The sequence below is a fragment of the Pseudophryne corroboree genome, unplaced genomic scaffold (assembly GCF_028390025.1).
Source record: "Pseudophryne corroboree isolate aPseCor3 unplaced genomic scaffold, aPseCor3.hap2 scaffold_296, whole genome shotgun sequence".
NCBI lineage: Eukaryota > Metazoa > Chordata > Amphibia > Anura > Myobatrachidae > Pseudophryne > Pseudophryne corroboree.
In genome coordinates this window covers 59,149-86,896 of record NW_026969629.1, presented here as the reverse complement: position 1 = coordinate 86,896, position 27,748 = coordinate 59,149, and the positions used below count along the sequence as shown (strand labels likewise).

General features: G+C 48.1%; 11 non-coding genes and 3 pseudogenes across 11 annotated transcripts; all 14 read left to right on the top strand.

Annotated features, from left to right (window-relative positions):
• The first annotated feature begins 6,228 nt into the window (after positions 1 to 6,228).
• Positions 6,229 to 6,392, top strand: LOC135015596 (U1 spliceosomal RNA). Its single transcript, XR_010213816.1, has one exon. It is a non-coding gene; the product is annotated as a U1 spliceosomal RNA (small nuclear RNA).
• A 152-nt stretch (positions 6,393 to 6,544) lies between these two features.
• Positions 6,545 to 6,686, top strand: LOC135015576 (U1 spliceosomal RNA; annotated as a pseudogene).
• A 693-nt stretch (positions 6,687 to 7,379) lies between these two features.
• On the top strand, positions 7,380 to 7,543 carry LOC135015587 (U1 spliceosomal RNA). The gene has a single exon (XR_010213808.1). It is a non-coding gene; the product is annotated as a U1 spliceosomal RNA (small nuclear RNA).
• A 152-nt stretch (positions 7,544 to 7,695) lies between these two features.
• On the top strand, positions 7,696 to 7,847 carry LOC135015565 (U1 spliceosomal RNA; annotated as a pseudogene).
• A 681-nt stretch (positions 7,848 to 8,528) lies between these two features.
• LOC135015589 (U1 spliceosomal RNA) lies at positions 8,529 to 8,692 on the top strand. The gene has a single exon (XR_010213810.1). It is a non-coding gene; the product is annotated as a U1 spliceosomal RNA (small nuclear RNA).
• A 152-nt stretch (positions 8,693 to 8,844) lies between these two features.
• On the top strand, positions 8,845 to 9,007 carry LOC135015577 (U1 spliceosomal RNA). The gene has a single exon (XR_010213798.1). It is a non-coding gene; the product is annotated as a U1 spliceosomal RNA (small nuclear RNA).
• A 671-nt stretch (positions 9,008 to 9,678) lies between these two features.
• LOC135015591 (U1 spliceosomal RNA) lies at positions 9,679 to 9,842 on the top strand. Its single transcript, XR_010213812.1, has one exon. It is a non-coding gene; the product is annotated as a U1 spliceosomal RNA (small nuclear RNA).
• Positions 9,843 to 9,994: 152 nt separating this feature from the next.
• On the top strand, positions 9,995 to 10,157 carry LOC135015554 (U1 spliceosomal RNA). Its single transcript, XR_010213781.1, has one exon. It is a non-coding gene; the product is annotated as a U1 spliceosomal RNA (small nuclear RNA).
• Positions 10,158 to 10,828: 671 nt separating this feature from the next.
• Positions 10,829 to 10,992, top strand: LOC135015582 (U1 spliceosomal RNA). The gene has a single exon (XR_010213802.1). It is a non-coding gene; the product is annotated as a U1 spliceosomal RNA (small nuclear RNA).
• Positions 10,993 to 11,144: 152 nt separating this feature from the next.
• On the top strand, positions 11,145 to 11,307 carry LOC135015571 (U1 spliceosomal RNA). The gene has a single exon (XR_010213794.1). It is a non-coding gene; the product is annotated as a U1 spliceosomal RNA (small nuclear RNA).
• Positions 11,308 to 11,978: 671 nt separating this feature from the next.
• LOC135015595 (U1 spliceosomal RNA) lies at positions 11,979 to 12,142 on the top strand. The gene has a single exon (XR_010213815.1). It is a non-coding gene; the product is annotated as a U1 spliceosomal RNA (small nuclear RNA).
• Positions 12,143 to 12,293: 151 nt separating this feature from the next.
• Positions 12,294 to 12,435, top strand: LOC135015572 (U1 spliceosomal RNA; annotated as a pseudogene).
• Positions 12,436 to 13,127: 692 nt separating this feature from the next.
• Positions 13,128 to 13,291, top strand: LOC135015580 (U1 spliceosomal RNA). Its single transcript, XR_010213801.1, has one exon. It is a non-coding gene; the product is annotated as a U1 spliceosomal RNA (small nuclear RNA).
• Positions 13,292 to 13,443: 152 nt separating this feature from the next.
• LOC135015558 (U1 spliceosomal RNA) lies at positions 13,444 to 13,606 on the top strand. The gene has a single exon (XR_010213785.1). It is a non-coding gene; the product is annotated as a U1 spliceosomal RNA (small nuclear RNA).
• Positions 13,607 to 27,748: the final 14,142 nt, after the last annotated feature.

Genomic DNA, 27,748 nt, shown 5'->3' with positions numbered 1-27,748 from the left:
GGAGGTTATGGGTGTTGCTGGCGCTGGGGAGAAAATTGACCAGGAGGAATCTGATGGTGAGGTGGTTTGTTTAAGTCAGGCACCCGGGGAGACACCTGTTGTCCGTGGGAGGAATATGGCCACTGACATGCCTGGTGAAAATACCAAAAAAATCAGCTCTTCGGTGTGGAAGTATTTCAACAGAAATGCGGACAACAGGTGTCAAGCCGTGTGTTGCCTTTGTCAAGCTGTAATAAGTAGGGGTAAGGACGTTAACCACCTCGGAACATCCTCCCTTATACGTCACCTGCAGCGCATTCATAATAAGTCAGTGACAAGTTCAAAAACTTTGGGTGACAGCGGAAGCAGTCCACTGACCAGTAAATACCTTCCTCTTGTAACCAAGCTCACGCAAACCACCCCACCAACTCCCTAGTGTCAATTTCCTCCTTCCCCAGGAATGCCAATAGTCCTGCAGGCCATGTCACTGGCAATTCTGACGATTCCTCTCCTGCCTGGGATTCCTCCGATGCATCCTTGCGTGTAACGCCTACTGCTGCTGGCGCTGCTGTTGTTGCTGCTGGGAGTCGATGGTCATCCCAGAGGGGAAGTCGTAAGACCACTTTTACTACTTCCACCAAGCAATTGACTGTCCAACAGTCCTTTGCGAGGAAGATGAAATATCACAGCAGTCATCCTACTGCAAAGCGGATAACTGAGGCCTTGGCATCCTGGGTGGTGAGAAACGTGGTTCCGGTATCCATCATTACTGCAGAGCCAACTAGAGACTTGTTGGAGGTACTGTGTCCCCGGTACCAAATACCATCTAGGTTCCATTTCTCTAGGCAGGCGATACCGAAAATGTACACAGACCTCAGAAAAAGAGTCACCAGTGTCCTAAAAAATGCAGCTGTACCCAATGTCCACTTAACCACGGACATGTGGACAAGTGGAGCAGGGCAGGGTCAGGACTATATGACTGTGACAGCCCACTGGGTAGATGTATGGACTCCCGCCGCAAGAACAGCAGCGGCGGCACCAGTAGCAGCATCTCGCAAACGCCAACTCTTTCCTAGGCAGGCTACGCTTTGTATCACCGGTTTCCAGAATACGCACACAGCTGAAAACCTCTTACGGCAACTGAGGAAGATCATCGCGGAATGGCTTACCCCAATTGGACTCTCCTGTGGATTTGTGGCATCGGACAACGCCAGCAATATTGTGTGTGCATTAAATATGGGCAAATTCCAGCACGTCCCATGTTTTGCACATACCTTGAATTTGGTGGTGCAGAATTTTTTAAAAAACGACAGGGGCGTGCAAGAGATGCTGTCGGTGGCCAGAAGAATTGCGGGACACTTTCGGCGTACAGGCACCACGTACAGAAGACTGGAGCACCACCAAAAACAACTGAATCTGCCCTGCCATCATCTGAAGCAAGAAGTGGTAACGAGGTGGAATTCAACCCTCTATATGCTTCAGAGGTTGGAGGAGCAGCAAAAGGCCATTCAAGCCTATACAATTCAGCACGATATAGGAGGTGGAATGCACCTGTCTCAAGCGCAGTGGAGAATGATTTCAACGTTGTGCAAGGTTCTGCTGCCCTTTGAACTTGCCACACGTGAAGTCAGTTCAGACACTGCCAGCCTGAGTCAGGTCATTCCCCTCATCAGGCTTTTGCAGAAGAAGCTGGAGACATTGAAGGAGGAGCTAACACGGAGCGATTCCGCTAGGCATGTGGGACTTGTGGATGGAGCCCTTAATTCGCTTAACAAGGATTCACGGGTGGTCAATCTGTTGAAATCAGAGCACTACATTTTGGCCACCGTGCTCGATCCTAGATTTAAAGCCTACCTTGGATCTCTCTTTCCGGCAGACACAAGTCTGCTGGGGTTGAAAGACCTGCTGGTGAGAAAATTGTCAAGTCAAGCGGAACGCGACCTGTCAACATCTCCTACTTCACATTCTCCCGCAACTGGGGGTGCGAGGAAAAGGCTCAGAATTCCGAGCCCACCCGCTGGCGGTGATGCAGGGCAGTCTGGAGCGACTGCTGATGCTGACATCTGGTCCGGACTGAAGGACCTGACAACGATTACGGACATGTCGTCTACTGTCACTGCATATGATTCTCTCCCCATTGAAAGAATGGTGGAGGATTATATGAGTGACCGCATCCAAGTAGGCACGTCACACAGTCCGTACTTATACTGGCAGGAAAAAGAGGCAATTTGGAGGCCCTTGCACAAACTGGCTTTATTCTACCTAAGTTGCCCTCCCACAAGTGTGTACTCCGAAAGAGTGTTTAGTGCCGCCGCTCACCTTGTCAGCAATCGGCGTACGAGGTTACATCCAGAAAATGTGGAGAAGATGATGTTCATTAAAATGAATTATAATCAATTCCTCCGTGGAGACATTGACCAGCAGCAATTGCCTCCACAAAGTACACAGGGAGCTGAGATGGTGGATTCCAGTGGGGACGAATTGATAATCTGTGAGGAGGGGGATGTACACGGTGATATATCGGAGGATGATGATGAGGTGGACATCTTGCCTCTGTAGAGCCAGTTTGTGCAAGGAGAGATTAATTACTTCTTTTTTGGTGGGGGTCCAAACCATCCCGTCATTTCAGTCACAGTCGTGTGGCAGACCCTGTCACTAAAATGATGGGTTGGTTAAAGTGTGCATGTCCTGTTTATACAACATAAGGGTGGGTGGGAGGGCCCAAGGACAATTCCATCTTGCACCTCTTTTTTCTTTAATTTTTCTTTGCGTCATGTGCTGTTTGTGGAGTGTTTTTTGGAAGGGCCATCCTGCGTGACACTGCAGTGCCACTCCTAGATGGGCCCGGTGTTTGTGTCGGCCACTAGGGTCGCTTATCTTACTCACACAGCTACCTCATTGCGCCTCTTTTTTTCTTTGCGCCATGTGCTGTTTGGGGAGTGTTTTTTGGAAGGGCCATCCTGCGTGACACTGCAGTGCCACTCCTAGATGGGCCCGGTGTTTGTGTCGGCCACTAGGGTCGCTTATCTTACTCACACAGCTACCTCATTGCGCCTCTTTTTTTCTTTGCGTCATGTGCTGTTTGGGGAGTGTTTTTTGGAAGGGCCATCCTGCGTGACACTGCAGTGACACTCCTAGATGGGCCAGGTGTTTGTGTCGGCCACTAGGGTCGCTTATCTTACTCACACAGCTACCTCATTGCACCTCTTTTTTTCTTTGCGTCATGTGCTGTTTGGGGAGTGTTTTTTGGAAGGGCCATCCTGCGTGACACTGCAGTGCCACTCCTAGATGGGCCCGGTGTTTGTGTCGGCCACTAGGGTCGCTTATCTTACTCACACAGCTACCTCATTGCGCCTCTTTTTTTCTTTGCGTCATGTGCTGTTTGGGGAGTGTTTTTTGGAAGGGCCATCCTGCGTGACACTGCAGTGCCACTCCTAGATGGGCCCGGTGTTTGTGTCGGCCACTAGGGTCGCTTATCTTACTCACACAGCTACCTCATTGCGCCTCTTTTTTTCTTTGCGTCATGTGCTGTTTGGGGAGTGTTTTTTGGAAGGGCCATCCTGCGTGACACTGCAGTGCCACTCCTAGATGGGCCCGGTGTTTGTGTCGGCCACTAGGGTCGCTTATCTTACTCACACAGCTACCTCATTGCGCCTCTTTTTTTCTTTGCGTCATGTGCTGTTTGGGGAGTGTTTTTTGGAAGGGCCATCCTGCGTGACACTGCAGTGCCACTCCTAGATGGGCCCGGTGTTTGTGTCGGCCACTAGGGTCGCTTATCTTACTCACACAGCTACCTCATTGCGCCTCTTTTTTTCTTTGCGTCATGTGCTGTTTGGGGAGTGTTTTTTGGAAGGGCCATCCTGCGTGACACTGCAGTGCCACTCCTAGATGGGCCCGGTGTTTGTGTCGGCCACTAGGGTCGCTTATCTTACTCACACAGCTACCTCATTGCGCCTCTTTTTTTCTTTGCGTCATGTGCTGTTTGGGGAGTGTTTTTTGGAAGGGCCATCCTGCGTGACACTGCAGTGCCACTCCTAGATGGGCCAGGTGTTTGTGTCGGCCACTAGGGTCGCTTAGCTTAGTCATCCAGCGACCTCGGTGCAAATTTTAGGACTAAAAATAATATTGTGAGGTGTGAGGTATTCAGAATAGACTGAAAATGAGTGGAAATTATGGTTTTTGAGGTTAATAATACTTTGGGATCAAAATGACCCCCAAATTCTATGATTTAAGCTGTTTTTTAGGTTTTTTGGAAAAAAACACCCGAATCCAAAACACACCCGAATCCGACAAAAAAAATTCGGTGAGGTTTTGCCAAAACGCGGTCGAACCCAAAACACGGCCGCGGAACCGAACCCAAAACCAAAACACAAAACCCGAAAAATTTCCGGCGCTCATCTCTACCCATAACCCAGAGGTAGGCAGATTGAAACTATCCTCTGCTATATGCATTTTTTTTTTGTTAATTAAAGTAATCCAAAACTGGGATTGATATTTTGGTTCTTTTATTTTTACTTAAAGTACAATAACTTTTACCATTTTAATTTGTTTTAATAGTATATTGACAGTATTGTTTTCTTTCAAAAATCCACTTAATTTTCTTTACCCTATTATTAAAATGGTAATTGACAAAAACAAACTACATTGTCACCAGAAGAGCAATACAAAATGTACAAGTGATATATTAAAATCATCTTTTCAGCTTGAATTTCAATGATGCATTGGGGCAACGATTTTGTTAGCAACATCTTCACCCTTAAATAAAGATTTTCTTAATTCCTTACCTGTGTGCTAATTAGATATCACCTTGTTTTCACATTAAACAGACTTCCACATGAGAAAGCAGCAAGGATGCAGTGGCGTTAATGTTTCCTGGTGTCAACCCGTATTATTTCAGTAGACATTGAAATGAGGATGCATCTTGCTGCCTTTCCAATGAAGCAAGTTTAATTTAGTAATAGGTGAAAAACCATCCTTACAAAGGTGTTAATCAGAGACTTGGCTTTGTGGACACTTTTCAGGAGAACAAATTTGTTAGCATAAAAATAAAGCCAGAAAATGAAGAGCTGTTTAATCACTCAATTGGATTTTTTTGCCAGCTATATTTCTTTTTCTTTGCAACCCACTGCTAAATTGTGCTTCCTAGCTGTTTTTATAAAATCACTGAAACAAATCTAACTCTGATTACATCAGAGAAGGCCAGGTACCCTACACCATAAGAGGGGGTTTGAAATTTTGACTTGTCTACTTAAAGATCACCAAAATCTGATAACAAGGTCAATTACGTCCCTGGGTGGGATTGAACCACCAACCTTTTGGTTAATAGCCGAACACACTAACCGATTGCGCCACAGAGACACTTTGCAAAAAGTACATACTGACAAAGGCTAATAAGCATTTATCTAGAACGTTTCCTAGAAAAACTTTAAAAAGTCAATAATCAGGAGAGTTTTTGTAAGATGTTTCTTCCATCCACCAACGAAGAAACACATTGGTACTTTCCCACCAAAATCTGATAACAAGGTCAATTACGTCCCTGGGTGGGATTGAACTTGGTCGGCTCTCGTATAATTCAGATCTCTTTGTCTCAGGTCTCTCTCCAGCCTAGTTTGCTGTCTGTTTCCACTTCTCTTTTCTTGAGCCGCTCCCTTCTTTGCCCTTGCGCACTATCCTGACTTCTCCCGTCTGCTTACTTTGTGCATTCCAACGCACAATGGGAACTACAGGTAGTGCTGCAGGGCCCACACCCTTTTACTTGCCTTACAGAGGAGCTCTGGAGCTGTTACAGTGCCCAGCTGCTGCAAGAAATCATCTTGAATGCTTAAGGGGCTGGGGCATAGCACTCATGAGCCCCACACCGAAGGAGGGTGGAGGTGTTTAATGCGAACTAGGGGTCATCCAAGCGCCGCAAAAGGCCGCCATGCCCTGCACACCCCTTTTCTCTTTTCATATGCAGACGAGGGTTGAAGCCAACTTTGACCCACTGCTTGGATGACATCACCATATGCAAATCCATCTGCTGCAGGCCTTCCCCCAGGAATGCTTGTACTAGTTGTTGCATTTGGTTTGTTGTTTGGGGGTGCTTCAGTATTAGGCAGCCTTCTGCCCTCCCATGTTCATCTGAAAATATGTGTTCTCCCTGCAGTTGTTGTCCCCAGATGAGAGTTCCCTTGTGCTGCCTCAGTTGAATCTCCTTTACTTGACAGAGATGTGCCTGAGCAGCGGCCCTCCCCAGCCCTATCCAAAATCATACTTATTTTGCATAGGAGATACCATGGTCATGAAGATTGTTCTACCAGGGTGAGGTTCATTCATTGCATTCTGGGTATGCTTTCCCCTGTGATTTCCCCAAATGTGGGAAACTCGACTGCATTATTTGTGGTAGTGGGGGACTGTGTTTGTGCTTTCCTCTGGTTAGCTCTGGTAAAAGTCAGATTTCTTTGCCTCAGATCTTCCTCTAGCCTTGTTCTTCTTTTGAGAGTTCTCTTGTGCTGTCTCAGTTGGATCTCCTTCACTTGACAGGGGGGTGCCCGAGCAGCGACCCTCCCCAGCTCTAGCCCAACTCCTACTTACCTGCTAAGTGAGATACTATGATCATGAAGGTGCTTCTCCCAGGGCAAGGCTTACCCATTGCACTCTGGGTGTGTTGCTCCTGCGATTTCCCCAAATGTGGGACACTTGACTGCATAATTTGTGTTTCCCCTGGTCGGCTCTCGTATAATTTAGATCTCTTTGTCTCAGGTCTCTCTCCAGCCTAGTTTGCTGTCTGTTTCCACTTCTCTTTTCTTGAGCCGCTCCCTTCTATGCCCTTGCGCACTGTCCTGACTTCTCCCGTCTGCTTACTTTGTGCATTCCAACGCACAATGCGAACTACAGGTAGTGCTGCAGGGCCCACACCCTTTTACTTGCCTTACAGAGGAGCTCTGGAGCTGTTACAGTGCCCAGCTGCTGCAAGAAATCATCTTGAATGCTTAAGGGGCTGGGGCATAGCACTCATGAGCCCCACACCGAAGGAGGGTGGAGGTGTTTAATGCGAACTAGGGGTCATCCAAGCGCCGCAAAAGGCCGCCATGCCCTGCACACCCCTTTTCTCTTTTCATATGCAGACGAGGGTTGAAGCCAACTTTGACCCACAGCTTGGATGACATCACCATATGCAAATCCATCTGCTGCAGGCCTTCCCCCAGGAATGCTTGTACTAGTTGTTGCATTTGGTTTGTTGTTTGGGGGTGCTTCAGTATTAGGCAGCCTTTCAACCCTCCCATGTTCATCTGAAAATATGTGTTCTCCCTGCAGTTGTTGTCCCCAGATGAGAGTTCCCTTGTGCTGCCTCAGTTGAATCTCCTTTACTTGACAGAGATGTGCCTGAGCAGCGGCCCTCCCCAGCCCTATCCCAAATCATACTTATTTTGCATAGGAGATACCATGGTCATAAAGATTGTTCTCCCAGGGTGAGGTTCATTCATTGCATTCTGGGTATGCTGACCCCTGTGATTTCCCCAAATGTGGGAAACTCGACTGCATTATTTGTGGTAGTGGGGGACTGTGTTTGTGCTTTCCTCTGGTCAGCTCTGGTAAAAGTCAGATTTCTTTGTCTCGGATCTTCCTCTAGCCTTGTTCTTCTTTCGAGAGTTCCCTTGCGCTGCCTCAGTTGGATCTCCTTCACTTGACATGGGGGTGCCCGAGCAGCGACCCTCCCCAGCTCTAGCCCAACTCCTACTTACCTGCCAGGTGAGATACTATGATCATGAAGGTGCTTCTCCCAGGGCAAGGCTCACCCATTGCACTCTGGGTGTGCTGCTCCTGCGATTTCCCCAAATGTGGGAAACATGACTGCATAATTTTTGTTTCCCTTGGTCGGCTCTTGTATAATTCAGATCTCTTTGTCTCAGGTCTCTCTCCAGCCTAGTTTGCTGTCTGTTTCCACTTCTCTTTTCTTGAGCCGCTCCCTTCTATGCCCTTGCGCACTATCCTGACTTCTCCCGTCTGCTTACTTTGTGCCTTCCAATGCACAATGCAAACTACAGGTAGTGCTGCAGGGCCCACACCCTTTTACTTGCCTTACAAAGCAGCTCTGGAGCTGTTACAGTGCCCAGCTGCTGCAAGAAATCAGCTTGAATGCTTAAGGGGCTGGGTATAGCCAACATGAGCCCCACACCGAAGGAGGGTGGGGGTGTTTAATGCGAACTAAGGGTCATCCAAGCGCCGCAAAAGGCCGCCATGCCCTGCATACCCCTTTTCTCTTTTCATATGCAGATGAGGGTTCCAGCCAACTTTGGCCCACTGCTTGGATGACATCACTGTATGCAAATGCGTCTTCTGCAGACCTTCCCCCAGGAATGCTTGTACTAGTTGTTGCATTTGGTTTGTTGTTTGGGGGTGCTTCAGTATTAGGCAGCCTTCTGCCCTCCCATGTTCATCTGAAAATATGTGTTCTCCCTGCAGTTGTTGTCCCCAGATGAGAGTTCCCTTGTGCTGCCTCAGTTGAATCTCCTTTACTTGACAGAGATGTGCCTGAGCAGCGGCCCTCCCCAGCCCTATCCCAAATCATACTTATTTTGCATAGGAGATACCATGGTCATGAAGATTGTTCTCCCAGGGTGAGGTTCATTCATTGCATTCTGGGTATGCTGACCCCTGTGAATTCCCCAAATGTGGGAAACTCGACTGCATTATTTGTGGTAGTGGGGGACTGTGTTTGTGCTTTCCTCTGGTCAGCTCTGGTAAAAGTCAGATTTCTTTGTCTCAGATATTCCTCTAGCCTTGTTCTTCTTTTGAGAGTTCTCTTGTGCTGTCTCAGTTGGATCTCCTTCACTTGACAGGGGGGTGCCCGAGCAGCGACCCTCCCCAGCTCTAGCCCAACTCCTACTTACCTGCCAGGTTAAATACTATGATCATGAAGGTGCTTCTCCCAGGGCAAGGCTCACCCATTGCTCTCTGGGTGTGTTGCTCCTGCGATTTCCCCAAATGTGGGACACTTGACTGCATAATTTGTGTTTCCCCTGGTCGGCTCTCGTATAATTCAGATCTCTTTGTCTCAGGTCTCTCTCCAGCCTAGTTTGCTGTCTGTTTCCACTTCTCTTTTCTTGAGCCGCTCCCTTCTATGCCCTTGCGCACTATCCTGACTTCTCCCGTCTGCTTACTTTGTGCATTCCAACGCACAATGCGAACTACAGGTAGTGCTGCAGGGCCCACACCCTTTTACTTGCCTTACAGAGCAGCTCTGGAGCTGTTACAGTGCCCAGCTGCTGCAAGAAATCAGCTTGAATGCTTAAGGGGCTGGGGCATAGCCAACATGAGCCCCACACCGAAGGAGGGTGGAGGTGTTTAATGCGAACTAGGGGTCATCCAAGCTTCGCAAAAGGCCGCCATGCCCTGCACGCCCCTTTTCTCTTTTCATATGCAGACGAGGGTTGAAGCCAACTTTGACCCACTGCTTGGATGACATAACCATATGCAAATCCATCTGCTGCAGGCCTTCCCCCAGGAATGCTTGCACTAGTTGTTGCATTTGGTTTGTTGTTTGGGGGTGCTTCAGTATTAGGCAGCCTTCTGCCCTCCCATGTTCATCTGAAAATATGTGTTCTCCCTGCAGTTGTTGTCCCCAGATGAGAGTTCCCTTGTGCTGCCTCAGTTGAATCTCTTTTACTTGACAGAGATGTGCCTGAGCAGCGGCCCTCCCCAGCCCTATCCCAAATCATACTTATTTTGCATAGGAGATACCATGGTCATGAAGATTGTTCTCCCAGGGTGAGGTTCATTCATTGCATTCTATGTATGCTGACCCCTGTGATTTCCCCAAATGTGGGAAACTCGACTGCATTATTTGTGGTAGTGGGGGACTGTGTTTGTGCTTTCCTCTGGTCAGCTCTGGTAAAAGTCAGATTTCTTTGTCTCAGATCTTCCTCTAGCCTTGTTCTTCTTTCGAGAGTTCCCTTGCGCTGCCTCAGTTGGATCTCCTTCACTTGACAGGGGGGTGCCCGAGCAGCGACCCTCCCCAGCTCTAGCCCAACTCATTCTTACCTGCCAGGTGAGATACTATGATCATGAAGGTGCTTCTCCCAGGGCAAGGCTCACCCATTGCACTCTGGGTGTGCTGCTCCTGCGATTTCCCCAAATGTGGGAAACTTGACTGCATAATTTTTGTTTCCCTTGGTCGGCTCTCGTATAATTCAGATCTCTTTGTCTCAGGTCTCTCTCCAGCCTAGTTTGCTGTCTGTTTCCACTTCTCTTTTCTTGAGCCGCTCCCTTCTATGCCCTTGCGCACTATCCTGACTTCTCCCGTCTGCTTACTTTGTGCCTTCCAACACACAATGCGAACTACAGGTAGTGCTGCAGGGCCCACACCCTTTTACTTGCCTTACAGAGCAGCTCTGGAGCTGTTACAGTGCCAAGCTGCTGCAAGAAATCAGCTTGAATGCTTCAGGGGCAGGGGCATTGCCAACATGAGCCCCACACCGAAGGAGGGTGGGGGTGTTTAATGCGAACTAAGGGTCATCCAAGCGCCGCAAAAGGCCGCCATGCCCTGCATACCCCTTTTCTCTTTTCATATGCAGATGAGGGTTCCAGCCAACTTTGGCCCACTGCTTGGATGACATCACTGTATGCAAATGCGTCTTCTGCAAACCTTCCCCCAGGAATGCTTGTACTAGTTGTTGCATTTGGTTTGTTGTTTGGGGGTGCTTCAGTATTAGGAAGCCTTCTGCCCTCCCATGTTCATCTGAAAATATGTGTTCTCCCTGCAGTTGTTGTCCCCAGATGAGAGTTCCCTTGTGCTGCCTCAGTTGAATCTCTTTTACTTGACAGAGATGTGCCTGAGCAGCGGCCCTCCCCAGCCCTATACCAAATCATACTTATTTTGCATAGGAGATACCATGGTCATGAAGATTGTTCTCCCAGGGTGAGGTTCATTCATTGCATTCTGGGTATGCTGACCCCTGTGATTTCCCCAAATGTGGGAAACTCGACTGCATTATTTGTGGTAGTGGGGGACTGTGTTTGTGCTTTCCTCTGGTCAGCTCTGGTAAAAGTCAGATTTCTTTGTCTCAGATCTTCCTCTAGCTTTGTTCTTCTTTTGAGAGTTCTCTTGTTCTGCCTCAGTTGGATCTCCTTCACTTGATAGGGGGGTGCACGAGCAGCGACCCTCCCCAGCTCTAGCCCAACTCCTACTTACCTGCCAGGTGAGATACTATGATCATGAAGGTGCTTCTCCCAGGGCAAGGCTCACCCATTGCACTCTGGGTGTATTGCTCCTGCGATTTCCCCAAATGTGGGACTCTTGACTGCATAATTTGTGTTTCCCCTGGTCGGCTCTCGTATAATTCAGATCTCTTTGTCTCAGGTCTCTCTCCAGCCTAGTTTGCTGTCTGTTTCCACTTCTCTTTTCTTGAGCCGCTCCCTTCTATGCCCTTGCGCACTATCCTGACTTCTTCCGTCTGCTTACTTTGTGCATTCCAATGCACAATGTGAACTACAGGTAGTGCTGCAGGGCCCACACCCTTTTACTTGCCTTACAGAGCAGCTCTGGAGCTGTTACAGTGCCCAGCTGCTGCAAGAAATCAGCTTGAATGCTTAAGGGGCTGTGGCATAGCCAACATGAGCCCCACACCGAAGGAGGGTGGAGGTGTTTAATGCGAACTAGGGGTCATCCAAGTGCCGCAAAAGGCCGCCATGCCCTGCACGCCCCTTTTCTCTTTTCATATGCAGACGAGGGTTGAAGCCAACTTTGACCCACTGCTTGGATGACATCACCATATGCAAATCAATCTGCTGCAGGCCTTCCCCCAGGAATGCTTGCACTAGTTGTTGCATTTGGTTTGTTGTTTGGGGGTGCTTCAGTATTAGGCAGCCTTCTGCCCTCCCATGTTCATCTGAAAATATGTGTTCTCCCTGCAGTTGTTGTCCCCAGATGAGAGTTCCCTTGTGCTGCCTCAGTTGAATCTCCTTTACTTGACAGAGATGTGCCTGAGCAGCGGCCCTCCCCAGCCCTATCCCAAATCATACTTATTTTGCATAGGAGATACCATGGTCATGAAGATTGTTCTCCCAGGGTGAGGTTCATTCATTGCATTCTAGGTATGCTGACCCCTGTGATTTCCCCAAATGTGGGAAACTCGACTGCATTATTTGTGGTAGTGGGGAACTGTGTTTGTGCTTTCCTCTGGTCAGCTCTGGTAAAAGTAGATTTCTTTGTCTCATTTCTTCCTCTAGCCTTATTCTTCTTTCGAGAGTTCCCTTGTGCTGCCTCAGTTGGATCTCCTTCACTTGACAGGGGGGTGCTTGAGCAGTGACCCTCCCCAGCTCTAGCCCAACTCCTACTTACCTGCCAGGTGAGATACTATGATTATGAAGGTGCTTCTCCCAGGGCAAGGCTCACCCATTGCTCTCTGGGTGTGCTGCTCCTGCGATTTCCCCAAATGTGGGACACTTGACTGCATAATTTGTGTTTCCCCTGGTCATCTCTCATATAATTCAGATCTCTTTGTCTCAGGTCTCTCTCCAGCCTAGTTTGCTGTCTGTTTCCACTTCTCTTTTCATGAGCCGCTCCCTTCTATGCCCTTGCGCACTATCCTGACTTCTCCTGTCTGCTTACTTTGTGCCTTCCAACACACAATGCGAACTACAGGTAGTGCTGCAGGGCCCACACCCTTTTACTTGCCATACAGAGCAGCTCTGGAGCTGTTACAGTGCCCAGCTGCTGCAAGAAATCAGCTTGAATGCGTCAGGGGCTGGGGCATAGCCAACATGAGCCCCACACCGAAGGAGGGTGGAGGTGTTTAATGCGAACTAGGGGTCATCCAAGCGCCGCAAAAGGCCGCCATGCCCTGCATACCCCTTTTCTCTTTTCATATGCAGATGAGGGTTCCAGCCAACTTTGGCCCACTGCTTGGATGACATCACTGTATGCAAATCCGTCTTCTGCAGACCTTCCCCCAGGAATGCTTGTACTAGTTGTTGCATTTGGTTTGTTGTTTTGGGGTGCTTCAGTATTAGGCAGCCTTCTGCCCTCCCATGTTCATTTGAAAATATGTGTTCTCCCTGCAGTTGTTGTCCCCAGATGAGAGTTCCCTTGTGCTGCCTCAGTTGAATCTCATTTACTTGACAGAGATATGCCTGAGCAGCGGCCCTCCCCAGCCCTATCCCAAATCATACTTATTTTGCATAGGAGATACCATGGTCATGAAGATTGTTCTCCCAGGGTGAGGTTCATTCATTGCATTCTGGGTATGCTGACCCCTGTGATTTCCCCAAATGTGGGAAACTCGACTGCATTATTTGTGGTAGTGGGGGACTGTGTTTGTGCTTTCCTCTGGTCAGCTCTGGTAAAAGTCAGATTTCTTTGTCTCAGATCTTCCTCTAGCCTTGTTCTTCTTTCGAGAGTTCCCTTGTGCTGCCTCAGTTGGATCTCCTTCACTTGACAGGGGGGTGCCCGAGCAGCGACCCTCCCCAGCTCTAGCCCAACTCCTACTTACCTGCCAGGTGAGATACTATGATCAGGAAGGTGCTTCTCCCAGGGCAAGGCTCACCCATTGCACTCTGGGTGTGCTGCTCCTGCGATTTCCCCAAATGTGGGACACTTGACTGCATAATTTGTGTTTCCACTGGTCAGCTTTCATATAATTCAGATCTCTTTGTCTCAGGTCTCTCTCCAGCCTAGTTTGCTGTCTGTTTCCACTTCTTTTTTTTTGAGCCCCTCCCTTCTATACCCTTGTGCACTATCCTGACTTCTCCTCCTGTCTGCTTACTTTGTGCCTTCCAACGCACAATGCGAACTACAGGTAGTGCTGCAGGGCCCACACCCTTTTACTTGCCTTACAGAGCAGCTCTGGAGCTGTTACAGTGCCAAGCTGCTGCAAGAAATCAGCTTGAATGCTTCAGGGGCTGGGGCATTGCCAACATGAGCCCCACACCGAAGGAGGGTGGGGGTATTTAATGGGAACTAGGGGTCATCCAAGCGCCGCAAAAGGCCGCCATGCCCTTCACGCCCCTTTTCTCTTTTCATATGCAGATGAGGGTTGAAGCCAACTTTGACCCACTACTTGGATGACATAACCATATGCAAATCCATCTGCTGCAGGCCTTCCCCCAGGAATGCTTGCACTAGTTGTTGCATTTGGTTTGTTGTTTGGGGGTGCTTCAGTATTAGGCAGCCTTCTGCCCTCCCATGTTCATCTGAAAATATGTGTTCTCCCTGCAGTTGTTGTCCCCAGATGTGAGTTCCCTTGTGCTGCCTCAGTTGAATCTCCTTTACTTGACAGAGATGTGCCTGAGCAGCGGCCCTCCCCAGCCCTATCCCAAATCATACTTATTTTGCATAGGAGATACCATGGTCATGAAGATTGTTCTCCCAGGGTGAGGTTCTATTCAAAATCGCAGTTGGTCCCAATGACGCGGTTGTTGTTTTTGGGAGTCATACTGGACACAGAAGAGGCTTTCTTCCAGTGGAAAGGCTATGGAGATCCAGAGTCTGGTCAAACAAATTCTAAAACCAGCAAGAGTGTTAATCCATCAATGCATTCTGTTGCTGGGAAAGATGGTTGCGGCCTACGAGGCCATTCAGTTTGGCAGGTTCCATGCCAGAGTGTTCCAGTGGGACCTGTTGGACAAGTGGTCCGGATCCCACCTACACATGCACCGGAGGATAATCCTGTCTTCCAAGACCAGAATCTCACTCCATTGGTGGCTGCACAGTTCTCACCTCCTAGAGGGGCGATGGTTCGGGATCCAGGACTGGATCCTAGGGACCACGGATGCAACCCTCCGAGGCTGGGGAGCAGTCACACAGGGGGAAAACATCCAAGGAAGATGGTCAAGTCAGGAAAGTTGTCTCCACATAAATATTCTGGAGTTAAGGGCCATTTAATAACTGCAGACACAGTACGCACTGGGACGGGTGCCCAGCATCCTCTACGGACTAAGAGAAAAGGATATACTGGTAGGTATTAAAATCCTATTTTCTCTAACGTCCTAGAGGATGCTGGGGACTCCGTAAGGACCATGGGGATAGACAGGCTCCGCAGGAGACATGGGTACTTTAAGAAAGACTTTAGTTCTTGGTGTACACTGGCACCTCCCTCTATGCCCCTCCTCCAGACCTCAGTTTGATACTGTGCCCAGTGGAGACTGGGTGCTTTTCAGGAGCTCTCCTGAGCTTTCTGACAGAAAGTATTTTGTTAGGTTTTTAATTTTCAGGGAGCACTGCTGGCAACAGATTCCCTCATCGAGGGACTGAGGGGAGAGAAGCAGCCCTACTCTGAGTTGCAAGGTCCTGCTTCTTAGGCTACTGGACACCATTAGCTCCAGAGGGATTGGTACGCAGGATCTCACCATCGCCGTCCGTCCCAGAGCCGCGCCTCCGTCCCCCTTGCAGAGCCGGAGGATAGAAGCCGGGTGAGTATGAGAAGAAAAGAAGACTTCAGAGGTGGCAGAAGACTTCATGATCTTCACTGAAGTAACGCACAGCACTGCAGCTGTGCGCCATTGCTCCCATACAGCTCACACACTCCAGTCACTGCAGGGTGCAGGGCGCAGGGGGGGGGGGGGGGGGGGGGGGGCACCTGGGCAGCAATATAAACCTCTTTTTGGCAAAAATATAACACATATACAGCTGGGCACTATATATATGTATGAGCCCCCACCAATTTTACAGTTTAAGCGGGACAGAAGCCCACCGCCGAGGGTGCGGGGCTTCTCCCTCAGCACTCACCAGCGCCATTTTTTCTTCACAGCACCGCTGAGAGGAAGCTCCCCGGACTCTCCCCTGCTTATACCATAGTAGACAAGAGAGTTGAAAAGAGGGGGGGGGGCACATAATTCGGCGCAAATTACATACAGCAGTACTACTGGGCAAACATTAAGTTACTGTGTATTCCTGGGTTATATAGCGCTGGGGTGTGTGCTGGCATACTCTCTCTCTGTCTCTCCAAAGGGCCTTGTGGGGAAACTGTCTTCAGAAAAAGCATTCCCTGTGTGTGTGGTGTGTCGGTACATGTGTGTCGACATGTCTGAGGAAGAAGGCTATATTAGAGAGGAGCAGGAGCAAATGAATGTGGTGTCTCCACCGACAGCTGATTGGATGGATATGTGGAATGTTTTAAATGCTAGTGTAAACTCATTGCACAAAAGATTAGACAAGGCTGAAGCTTTGGGACAGTCAGGGTCTCAACCCATGCCTGATCCTATGTTGCAGGGACTGTCAGGGTCTCATAAGCACCCACTATCCCAGATTGTTGACACAGATACCGACACGGATTCTGACTCCAGTGTCGATTACGATGATGCAAAGTTACAGCCAAAATTGGCAAAATCCATTCGATATATGATTATGGCAATAAAAGATGTTTTGCACATCAGAGAGGAATCCCCTGTCCCTGACAAGAGGGTACATATGTACAAGGGAAAAAAGCCTGAGGTAACCTTTGAGGGGGTCACACGAGCTGAACGAGTTATGTGAAAAAGCTTGGGAATCTCCAGATAAAAGACTGCAGATTTCCAAAAGGATTCTTATGGCGTATCCTTTCCCATCAATGAATAGGTTACGATGGGAATCCTCCCCTAGGGTGGACAAAGCATTAACACGCTTATCCAAGAAGGTAGCCCTCCCGTCCCAGTATACGGCTACCCTCAAAGAGTCTGCTGACCGCAAACAGGAGATAACCCTGAAGTCCATTTATACACATTCAGGTACCTTACTCAGACCGGCAATTGCGTCGGCCTGGGTGTGTAGTGCTGTAGCGGCATGGACGGATACCTTATCTGAGGGGATGGATACCCTAGATAAGGATACTATTTTATTGACCCTGGGGCATATAAGAGATGCTGTCCTATATATGTGTGTATGCAAACTACAGGTGGTGCTGCAGGGCTCACACCCTTTTACTTGTCTTGTAGAGCAACTCTGGAGCTGTTACTGGGTCCAGCTGCTGCAAGAAATCAGCTTGAATGCTTCAGGGGCTGGGGCATGGCCAACATGAGCCCACACTGATGGGGGGTGGGGGTGTATAAAGCGATTTAGGCGTCATCCAAGCGCAACCCCACAAAGGCCGCCATGCCCTGCGTGATCCTTTTCTCTTTTCATATGCAGACGAGGGTTGCAGCCAACTATGCCCACTGCTTGGATGACATCACCATATTCAAATCCATCTGCTGCAGGCCTTCCCCCAGGAATGCTTGCACTAGTTGCTGCATTTGGTTTGTTGTTTGGGGGTGCTTCAGTATTAGGCAGCCTTCTGCCCTCCCACATTCGTCTGAAAATGTGTTCTCCCTGCAGTTGTTGTCCCCAGATGAGAGTTCCCTTGTGCTGCCTCAGTTGAATCTCCTTAACTTGACAGGGGTGTGCCCGAGCAGCCGCCCTCCACAGCCCTATCCCAACACATACTTATCTTGCATATGAGGTCTCTTGATCATGAAGATAGTTCTCACAGGGTGAGGTTCATCCATTACATTTTAAAGTAGGAAGGTACAAATTACATATTCAAATTACATATATGTGCTGGATTCAAATGTTTTCCCCCCTTCCTTTCTCAATTGTGCCCATCAGCAGCTATTCTAATGTTGCTGCCAATGGGTGTGACACATTAATTTCTTCTGTGGGGTACACTGGACTCCACAAGGATTCACATTGGGGTGTAGAGTAGGATCTTGATCTGAGGCACCAACAGGCTCAAAGCTTTTGACTGTTCCCAAGATGCTCAGCGCCCCCTCCTCTATAACCTCGCTTCCATGAACAGGGAGCTCAGTTTGTAGTTGGTGCCTTCAGTAGCAGGCCTCAGGCAGCCTATTCTTAGCTATTAATTTTGGCAAGAAAAGAAGAACTTTTTTTATAAGAATCTACAAGGGCTGCAGCAGGCTAGGTCTAATAGACTTCTTTACTGCAGCTCCATCACTCCCAATGGCGCAGTATACTCCCGTGCCCCGGTTGCTGGGTCACTGCAGCGGAGGCTCCGGTTTCTTCCTAAGGTCAGTCACACACACACCGCCCTCCGGGATCACGAGGCCGCTGATGGGGGCGGGCCGTGTGCGCACTGGCGTGGACACTGATTACTGGGCAGCCGCTCCACTAGCCACCAGGGACAGTTAAGGTTGGGGTTTTTTCTCCATTATTAACCCCATTTTGTACTACCCGCAGTGCATTGTGATAGGTAATGGGGCCTGATTCAAGTTGGATCGCAATCCAACTGCAAAAACTGCTAAGAGCATACGCATCCGCCTGCATTTTCTGCGGCACCCCGCAGATAATGCGATCGCCTCTGTCTGTGAATCGGTGAAGGGGGGGGGGAGGAGGGTCAACAACACTCCATTTCCAAGTCGGAGATGGAGCGGTGCGGGGGCACGGTTTCAAAATGGGGTCGGCAACGGAGAAACAGGAGGTGTGGTCAGAGCAGCAGCATGACATCACATGGGCCGGACTTTGCCAGTGGAGCCCCAGCGTCATGAGGTAGATTTTGTAGAGGCCGGGGAGGACTTCTGTTCCTGGGAACTAGCTGTGTTGTGCAGCTTTATTCCTCTGCCCCTACCTCTGGCAAGAAAGGACGCACCTCACACTTTCTTGTTTCTTTGTGACCGAAAGGACTGCATTTGATAATGCGGAGCTTTCTTATGCTTTGAGGGAACATAAGGTAAAAAATTTGATTTTCCAACTGTAGCTGTGCGTGTTAATGCTTTGTCCATCCTAGGGGAGGATTCCCATCGTAACCTATCCGTTGATGGGAAAGGATACGCCATAAGAATCTTTTTGGAAATCTGCAGTCTTTTATCTGGAGATTCCCAAGCTTTTTCACATAACTCGTTCAGCTCGTGTGACCCCCTCAAAGGTTACCTCAGGCTTCTTTCCCTTGTACATATGTACCCTCTTGTCAGGGACAGGGGGTTCCTCTGTGATGTGCAAAACATCTTTTATTGCCATAATCATATATCGAATGGATTTTGCCAATTTTGGCTGTAACTTTGCATCATCGTAATCGACACTGGAGTCAGAATCCATGTCGGTATCTGTGTCAACAATCTGGGAATAGTGGGCGCTTATGAGACCCTTACAGTCCCTGCAACATAGGATCAGGCATGGGTTGAGACCCTGACTGTCCCAAAGCTTCAGCCTTGTCTAATATTTTGTACAATGAGTTTACACTAGCATTTAAAGCATTCCACATATCCATCCAATCAGGTGTCAGCGGAGACACCACATTCATTTGCTCCCGCTCCTCTCTAGTATAGCCTTCTTCCTCAGACATGTCAACACACTTGTACTGACACACCACACACACAGGGAATGCTTTTTCTGAAGACAGTTTCCCCACAAGGCCCTTTGGAGAGACAGAGAGAGAGTATGCCAGCACACACCCCAGCGCTATATAACCCAGGAATAACACAATAACTTAATGTTTGTCCAGTAGCGCTGCTGTATGTAATTTGCGCCGAATTTTGTGCCCCCCCCCCCCCCTCTTTTCAACCCTCTTCTCTACCGTGGTATAAGCAGGGGAGAGTCCGGGGAGCTTCCTCTCAGCGGTGCTGTGGAGAAAAAATGGCTCTGGTGAGTGCTGAGGGAGAAGCCCCGCCCCCTCGGCAGCGGGCTTCTGTCCCGCTTAAACTGTAAAATTGGCGGGGGCTCATACATATATACAGTGCCCAGCTGTATATATGTTATATTTTTGCCAAAAAGAGGTTTATATTGCTGCCCAGGGTGCCCCCCCTGCGCCCTGCACCCTTACAGTGACCGGAGTATGTGAGGTGTATGGGAGCAATGGCGCACAGCTGCAGTGCTGTGCGTTACCTCAGTGAAGATCATGAACTCTGCGGAGCCCGTCTATCCCCATGGTCCTTACGGAGTCCCCAGCATCCTCTAGGACGTTAGAGAAACTAGGATTTTAATACCTACCGGTAAATCCTTTTCTCTTAGTCTGTAGAGGATGCTGGGCACCCGTCCCAGTGTGTACTGTGTCTGCAGTTATTAAATGGCCCTTAACTCCAGAACATTTATGTGGAGACAACTTTCCTGACTTGACCATCTTCCTTGGACGTTTTCCCCCTGTGTGACTGCTCCCCAGCCTCGGAGGGTTGCATCTGTGGTCCGTAGGATCCAGTGCTGGATCCCGAACCATCGCCCCTCTAGGAGGTGAGAACTGTGCAGCCACCAATGGAGTGAGATTCTGGTCTTGGAAGACAGGATTATCCTCCGGTGCATGTGTAGGTGGGATCCGGACCACTTGTCCAACAGGTCCCACTGGAACACTCTAGCATGGAACCTGCCAAACTGAATGGCCTCGTAGGCCAAAACCATCTTCCCCAGCAACCGAATGCATTGATGGATTAACACTCTTGCTGGTTTCAGAATTTGTTTGACCAGACTCTGGATCTCCATAGCCTTTCCCCTGGAAGAAAACCTCTTCTGTGTCCAGTATGACTCCCAAAAACAACTACCGCGTCATTGGGACCAACTGCGATTTTGGCAAGTGTAGGAGCCAACCATGTTGTTGAAGAACTGTCAGGGAGAGTGCAATGTTTTGCACCAACTGGTCCCTGGATCTCACCTTTATCAGGAGATCATCCAAGTACGGGATAATTGTGACTCCTTGCTTGCGAAGGAGAACCATCATTTCCGCCATCACCCTGGTGAAAATCCTCGGAGCCGTGGACAGACCAAACGGCAATGTCTGAAATTGGTAATGACAATCCTGAATTGCAAACCTTAGGTAGCTTGATGCAGTGGCTAAATGGGAACATGTAAGTAGGCATCCTTTATGTCTACCAAAACCATGAAATCTCTTTCCTCCGGACTGGAGATCACTACCCTGAGAGATTCCATCTTGAAATTGAATTTCTTTAGGAAGAAATTGAGGGATTTCAGAATTTAGATTGGTCTGACTGAGCCGTCCGGCTTCGGGACCACGAAGAGGCTTGAATAAAAACCTTCTCCCTGCTGACTAAGGCCAATTTGAACAATCGGTGAGGGGGAACGTCTTGAAACCCCAATTTGTACCCTTGGGACACTATTTGTAAAACCCACGAGTCCAGGTCCGAATGAATCCAGAACTGACTGAAGAGTTTTAGACGTGCCCCCACTGGTGTGGGCTCCTGCAAGAAAGCCCCAGCATCATGCAGTGGATTTGGCAGAAGCAGAGGACAATCTCTGCTCCTGCGATCTTGAAGAGGCTACAGACCTCTTCCTTCTCCTTCCTCTACCTGCAAAGAAAGGGGAATCTTAACTTCTTGCATATCTATTGGGCCAAAATGACTGCGGTAGATAATGATGCGTCTTCATCCGTTGAGAGGGAACATAGGGCAAGAAGGTTGGCTTACCTGCGGGAGCTGCCGAGATCAAATTAACTAGGCCGTCGCCAAACAAGGCTTCACCTTCATAGGGAAGAGACTCCCTTTCTTCTTGGAGTCAGCATCAGCATTCCCTTGGTGAATCCACAATGCCCTCCTATCCGAGACTGCCATGAAATTGGCCCGTGAACTCAAGAGTCCTATATCCCTTGCAGTCGTAAGTATGCTGCAGTGTCAACAGGCCAACTAAACCCTCCCCCCTCCTTTTACCCCATCACTTTGTCCAGTCCCTGTTGTCCATACTGTATTGCCATTATTATGCATGTTGCTGTGCTGACCCTTTTCTGAATGTCCCTGCCACCGCCACCGAAGAGCTGGATAGCCCAGTATGAAAACCACCTGCCGGCCTCACTGACGGTCCGAGTCAAAGGCTCCATTTTTTTTTAAAGATCCCTCTGCCAAGTTAAGGGGGCCCCAGAGATATCAATGTACTGGGGCCCAAGATTTCTGTTGCTGGCCCTGACCCTCAGGGGCGTATCTACCCCTTGGCCAGGATGTCACTTGCCAGGAGCACCATCCAGGTTTCAGTTGGGGGATTAGAGTTCATACAGTAATTAAATGTTTTCATATTGAGAACTACATCTCCCAGCATATACAGTGTGCTGGGGATGCTAACAAGCTTTATTTAAAAGTTTAAAAAAACATTGCTTTTATAATTGCAATGGTTAAAAAGGGAGAGCTATAAATCAATTTATCAGTGAATGATCGCAGTTTGAGCCGTTACATTTTACTGAACCACCTATCCCTCCACACTCACTACCTGTCCTCAGGATACATTTACCATCCCGGCAGACGGTATACCGGCGGTCATTTGACCGATGTTGGAATCCTTACACCACTTGGGAGACTGGTGCCGGCACACAGACAGCCAACATCCCGAAGGTGAGTATTGGAGGGAGGGTTAGGAGTCGGACCAGGGGAGGTGGTGTAAGGGAAGGCACTAGGAGGGGGGGGGGGTAGCCCTAGCTGCCACCCCCTGAGGGTTAGCCCTATCCGCCACCCCCCCAGAGGGTTAGTATTAGGATTGGGGATCATGTGACCTCTGGAATCCCGAGCGCCGGATGCCATACCCAACCCCCTTTACTTTTTCAGGCATTTCTATCTCTCCTCTCTCTATGGTGTTCCAATTGCCCACTTTCCCTTGTGCTTTACTCTCTCTCTCTCTCTCTCTCTCTCTCTCCTTTGTTTAGAGCATCAGTTTCTGTAGTCCACTTATACCCTTATTTTTTCCAGTGTTTCACTAACTCTCTGATGTAATGAGGATGTATGGTCTAGAGGGATCAGTAATGCATTGTACTGTATAGAGGCGTCAGGGATGTAGCGTAGGGAATAGAGGTGTCAGGGATGTAGCGTAGGGAATAGAGGCGTCAGGGATGTGGCGTAGGGAATAGAGGCGTCAGGGATGTGGCGTAGGGAATAGAGGCGTCATGGATGTGGCGTAGGAAATAGAGGCGTCATGGATGTAGCGTAGGAAATAGAGGCGTCAGGGATGTGACGTAGGGAATAGAGGCGTCAGGGATGTGGCGTAGGGAATAGAGGCGTCAGGGATGTGGCGTAGGGAATAGAGGCGTCAGGGATGTGGCGTAGGGAATAGAGGCATCAGGGATGTGGCGTAGGGAATATAGGTGTCAGGGATGTAGCGTAGGGAATATAGGCATCAGGGATGTACTAGCAGGTATATAGAGGTCAGTGTACTGTAAAGAGGGGTCAGTAATGCAGTGATGGTTATAGAAAGGTCAGTGATGTAGTGTAGGGTATAGAGGGGTCAGTTATGTAGTGTGGGGTAAAGAGGGGTCAGTAAAGATACTAAGCTGAAGTACTTAGAACACTTCTTGAATTAAGACACAACCTGCAAGAAAAAGTATGCAATATGGGTAAAAAGGCAAATGTCAGAGGTCTGATACAAGTGACCAGCTCCATACCTTGCACCACATAGCGTTATGTTAAACTGGGATATGTTCTTTTTTGGTGTGTGTGTGTGTGTGTGTGTGTGTGTGTGGGTGCCAAAGGCTGCCTGCCTTATTGCTCCTCCCCCATCCGGCTCCCAAGCACCTCTGCTGCCCAGTGATCCAGGAGCCTGCTGCTAGGAAGAAGTGGCCGAGCTTCAGCAAGCGAGTCTGGAAACTGGCGGAGGAAGTCATGATAACCAGATAATGGGGAGTGGAGAGCCAGTTCCAAGGTAATACTTTATACAGCTGGTTGAGATCCTGGTCGGTGGATATGGATTCCAAGAAAACCCTGGAGGTGCTTCCTTTCAAGGGAGACACTCTCTTTGGAGAAGACCTCAATAAGATTGTAGCTGATCTGGCTACTGCTAAAACAACTTGCCTACCTAGTATGACTCCTACCACGCAGAAGGCTAAAAGTACTTTTCCTTGGCCCTTTCATCCTCCAGGTAAAGCGTACCCATGGTCAGGCATACCCAAAGCAAGCTCATGCTTCCAGACCTGCCAAGCCCAGACTGAAGCAAGCCTGGGCTGCCCGTCAGCCTGCTTCCAAAACGGACAAGCCTGCCGCATGACGGGGCGGGCCTCCCTCTGGGGGATCCCAGGGTGGGGGGCCCGACTTCTAAGTTTGGCATAGAAAGGTATAATTCTAAGATAGAGAATTCTATTTGGAGCTCACCTTGTACTTTGTGAAGAAATAATCAGCATTGTGGCTGAGCAGATACATGTAGTGTGTGGCTGCAAACTGCATGGATCTGCTGCGTTGCAATGCTGATACTTTTTTTTTCAAAGTACCAATAGCTTCATATAATGTTCACAATTTTTATGCAGGATCAAATAGCTCAATGGGTAGGGTGTTTGATTAGAATTCAACAGGTTATAGGTTTGAATCCTTGGTATTGTAGTTTGAGATGTTTTATTTAATAAAGCATGTTATTCTGACTGCCGGCATCCTATCACCTGGGATATCATACTAAATAAATGGAGTTGATCAATTTTTTTTTTTTTAATTAAACTAGGGACAATTTCCAGATACTTTTATTTATAACTGAGATTGCCCCCTGGAACTTCACATCAGTTGACAACTATGCATGAGTGGGCAGTGCTTGCCCTGGATCTGCGCACCCATTTGTGTGCCATCATAAAAGAAAGCATAACTGACAGTTATCCTGGGCGTACACTACACAATTATCTGTCAGGCTATCTATCCAGTCTGGATGGATGGAATAAAAATCTGGTAATGTATAGGAGCAAATGTCAATTAACCATTTGCTCCCAAACACTAGAAAAGTGGTCAAAAATGGTCATTACACAAATTGGTTAAACCCCAAATTTAACCAATTTGTTTAGGGGACCATTTTTGTCCATTTTCTAGTGTTTGAGAGTAAATCGTTGATGGTCATTTGCTCACATAGATAACCGGATTTCTATTCCAATCAGCCAGTGTTGGAGAGATGGTCTGCCAGATTACATAATGCATACCAGAGCCATAACTAGACTTTTTAGTGCCCTGTGACAGAGAATTATATGCCCCCCCCCCCCCCACTATTTTTGCAATATGGACAAAAGGTGCATGCCTCGTGGGGAAGGGGCATAACAAGATTGGTCTCAGAGAAAGCACATGAGATATGAAGATATATCTAGTATACTTGACACTCAATGGTTTGTGGTATTGCCGGGGGGCCCTCCTTAAATGCATATACAGTCACACATGGCATATCAGCAAATGGCATATCAGCAGTCAGCACTAACTGGTGACATGCCATTTGTACAAGTAAGCCATGTGTGACTAATATATAAACACACTTTATTAAATAACACCTCAAACTACCATACCCAGGATTCAAACCTATAACCTGTTGAATTCTAATCAAACACCCTACCCATTGAGCTACTTGATCCTGCATAAAAATTGTGAACATTATATGAAGCTATTGGTACTTTGCAAAAAAAAAATTATTAGCATTGCAACTCAGCAGATCAATGCAGTGTGCAGCCACACACTCCATATATCTGCTCAGCCACAATGCTGATTATTTCTTCACAAAGTACAAGGTGAGCTCCAAATAGAATTCTCTAGCTTAGATTATACCTTTCTATGCAAGGGTAAATAGCTCAATTGTTTGACTGCAATGCCACAGGAAATGGTTTGGATCCAAGACAGTGTGACTTAATAATAAAGAAACCTTAAGATGAGTTCATGAATGTTGTATAAGTATTAGTGAGAGAAGGGGTCAGGAGCATGCTAGGCTGCAAAAAATAAGGTAGGCTGCAAGTGAAAGTAATGATCTCCTATATATTTTCACAGAAGTCACAGCAATGGGCGGAGACGGCATCTGCAGGAAGATACACCAGTGCCAGCAGCAGACCGTAACAAAGTGACAGATTTGGGAGAATATATAGGAGGTAGGGAGGTGGCCATGGTACATGGCTGACCAAGGGACACTAGCTCATGTACCCCTTTACCACTGAGGCTAGCCACCAAGGATGGACCTGTCACCAGTGCACATGCAATAACCTCTTCTGCTGCCCTCTTTGCAACTCAGATTGCCCAGTGCTCCCCTTCGCTAACAGTCCACAAAGTTTCCCCATCTCACGATCTGCCTCCTCACCGCCACTTTCATCTCTACAGCACACGCGCATATCATACAAGATCCCATCATGCGTACGTAGGTCTGAAATGCCAGAGGGAGGTTGGGGGGAGATTGGCATGCGCCAGCAACACCACACAGCTCACTGTGACCACAGTGGAGAGGCGCTGCAACAGGACAATACACCAACCTCGGAGCAAGGAACTGCGTCGGTCAGGAGGAGAACTATTTCAATAGCATAAAAAGGTTAGTGCGTCCCACCCTATGGACACCAGACTCATCAAGTCACTGTTGCCAGAGTCTCATACAATGACTCTGAACCTCTAAGCACACTATTTGACTGTCCACACCCTGCTGTGCCTATTACCCATCTCCTCCACCACCCTCAACACTGACCCACACATCATTCACCCACAAAGATACAATAAAGGTAATTTGGATAAATTAGCTAAATGAAATGGATTTAACCAATTTATCTAAATGACCATTTTTGGATGTTTTCCAGTGTTTGTGAGCAAATGGTCAATTGTCATTTGCTGCCACATATTAGCATAATTTTGTTTCAACTAGAAAAAAAAATTGGACAGATAATCTAAGTGTGGATCCAGTTTAAAGGTCCGTATTCACGGCCCGATTTTGGGGAGAGATGTGTGCTGAGCGAACTGCTCAGCACACATCTCTCCCCCCGCTCAGCACAGCGTGATGTGTGCTGAGCGTACGGGGGGTGGGGGGGCGCTCATTTCACCCCCTGTGTAGGGCATTCTGTGTGTATCCAGCTTAACAGGTGTGAGCATCATACAACTACTGACTTGCGAGTAACTATACAGCAGCTCCATACCTTGTGACTTGAAGAAACACCAGTTAACCCCGGGAATGCTGCAGTCAAAGCAACAATTCCTCTTCTTACATTCCGCTGCACTTATTGTGGGGTAGCCGCAATCCCTTCTGCTGTACGGTTCCACATTACATTGTTTCTTGTCACTTCCTGTTGATGCAGTAAGGAAACATCCAGGAATTACAGCAGCTTAGTTTTTTTTTTTTAACTGGTGCAATTTAGCTAGATCACAGGGCAATTTAGCTCCTTTGGTCCATTTTTAGGACCAGTTAATAAGACAGTTGAGCAAACTGAAAAACAGCTAACAGGAAATTTCCACTTAAATGGTATTTTCTAATCTTATCTGACCATGACTAAGAATAAAGGATACACAAGATAAACTCTTATAGCTATGGACCTTATCCATGTTTAAGCTCCATCAAATCTGTAATCAATAGCACTACATGCTCCCACTCTACCACTGTACTGTATACTCTACCTGTGTTTTTAAGGTAAAAACACCATTTAACCCCAGTGACACTTGAATTAAAGCAGCAGCCTCTATAATAGCATTCTTTAGCATTAATCCCAGGAAATCTGCAATCTTCACGCTCTTTGATAGCCACGCTACATTACTGTTTACTTGGATGGAGCAGAGGGCACAACATCAGGACATAGGAAATATTACAATACATGATAAGAAAGGTGTGAGCTCTACAGCAAGGCCTCTAACCCTTTGCCAGTGCCAAATACATAGGGCTTAACTCAGATCTGATCACAGCAGCAAATTTATTAGCTAAAACCATGTACACTGCAGGGGGGGGGGGTGTATAATATGTGCAGAGAGAGTTAGATTTTGGTGCGGTGTGTTCAAACTGAAATCTACATTGCAGTGTAAAAACAAAACAGCCAGTATTTACCCTGCACACAAACAATATAACCCACCTAAATCTCTCTGCAAATGTTATATCTGCCCCCCCCCCCCCCCATCCCTGCAGTGCACATGGTTTTGCCCACTAGCTAACAAATTTGCTGCATCTGGGAATTACAGCATCTTAATATTTCTTTTTACAGAGGGTTCAGCAAATTAAATT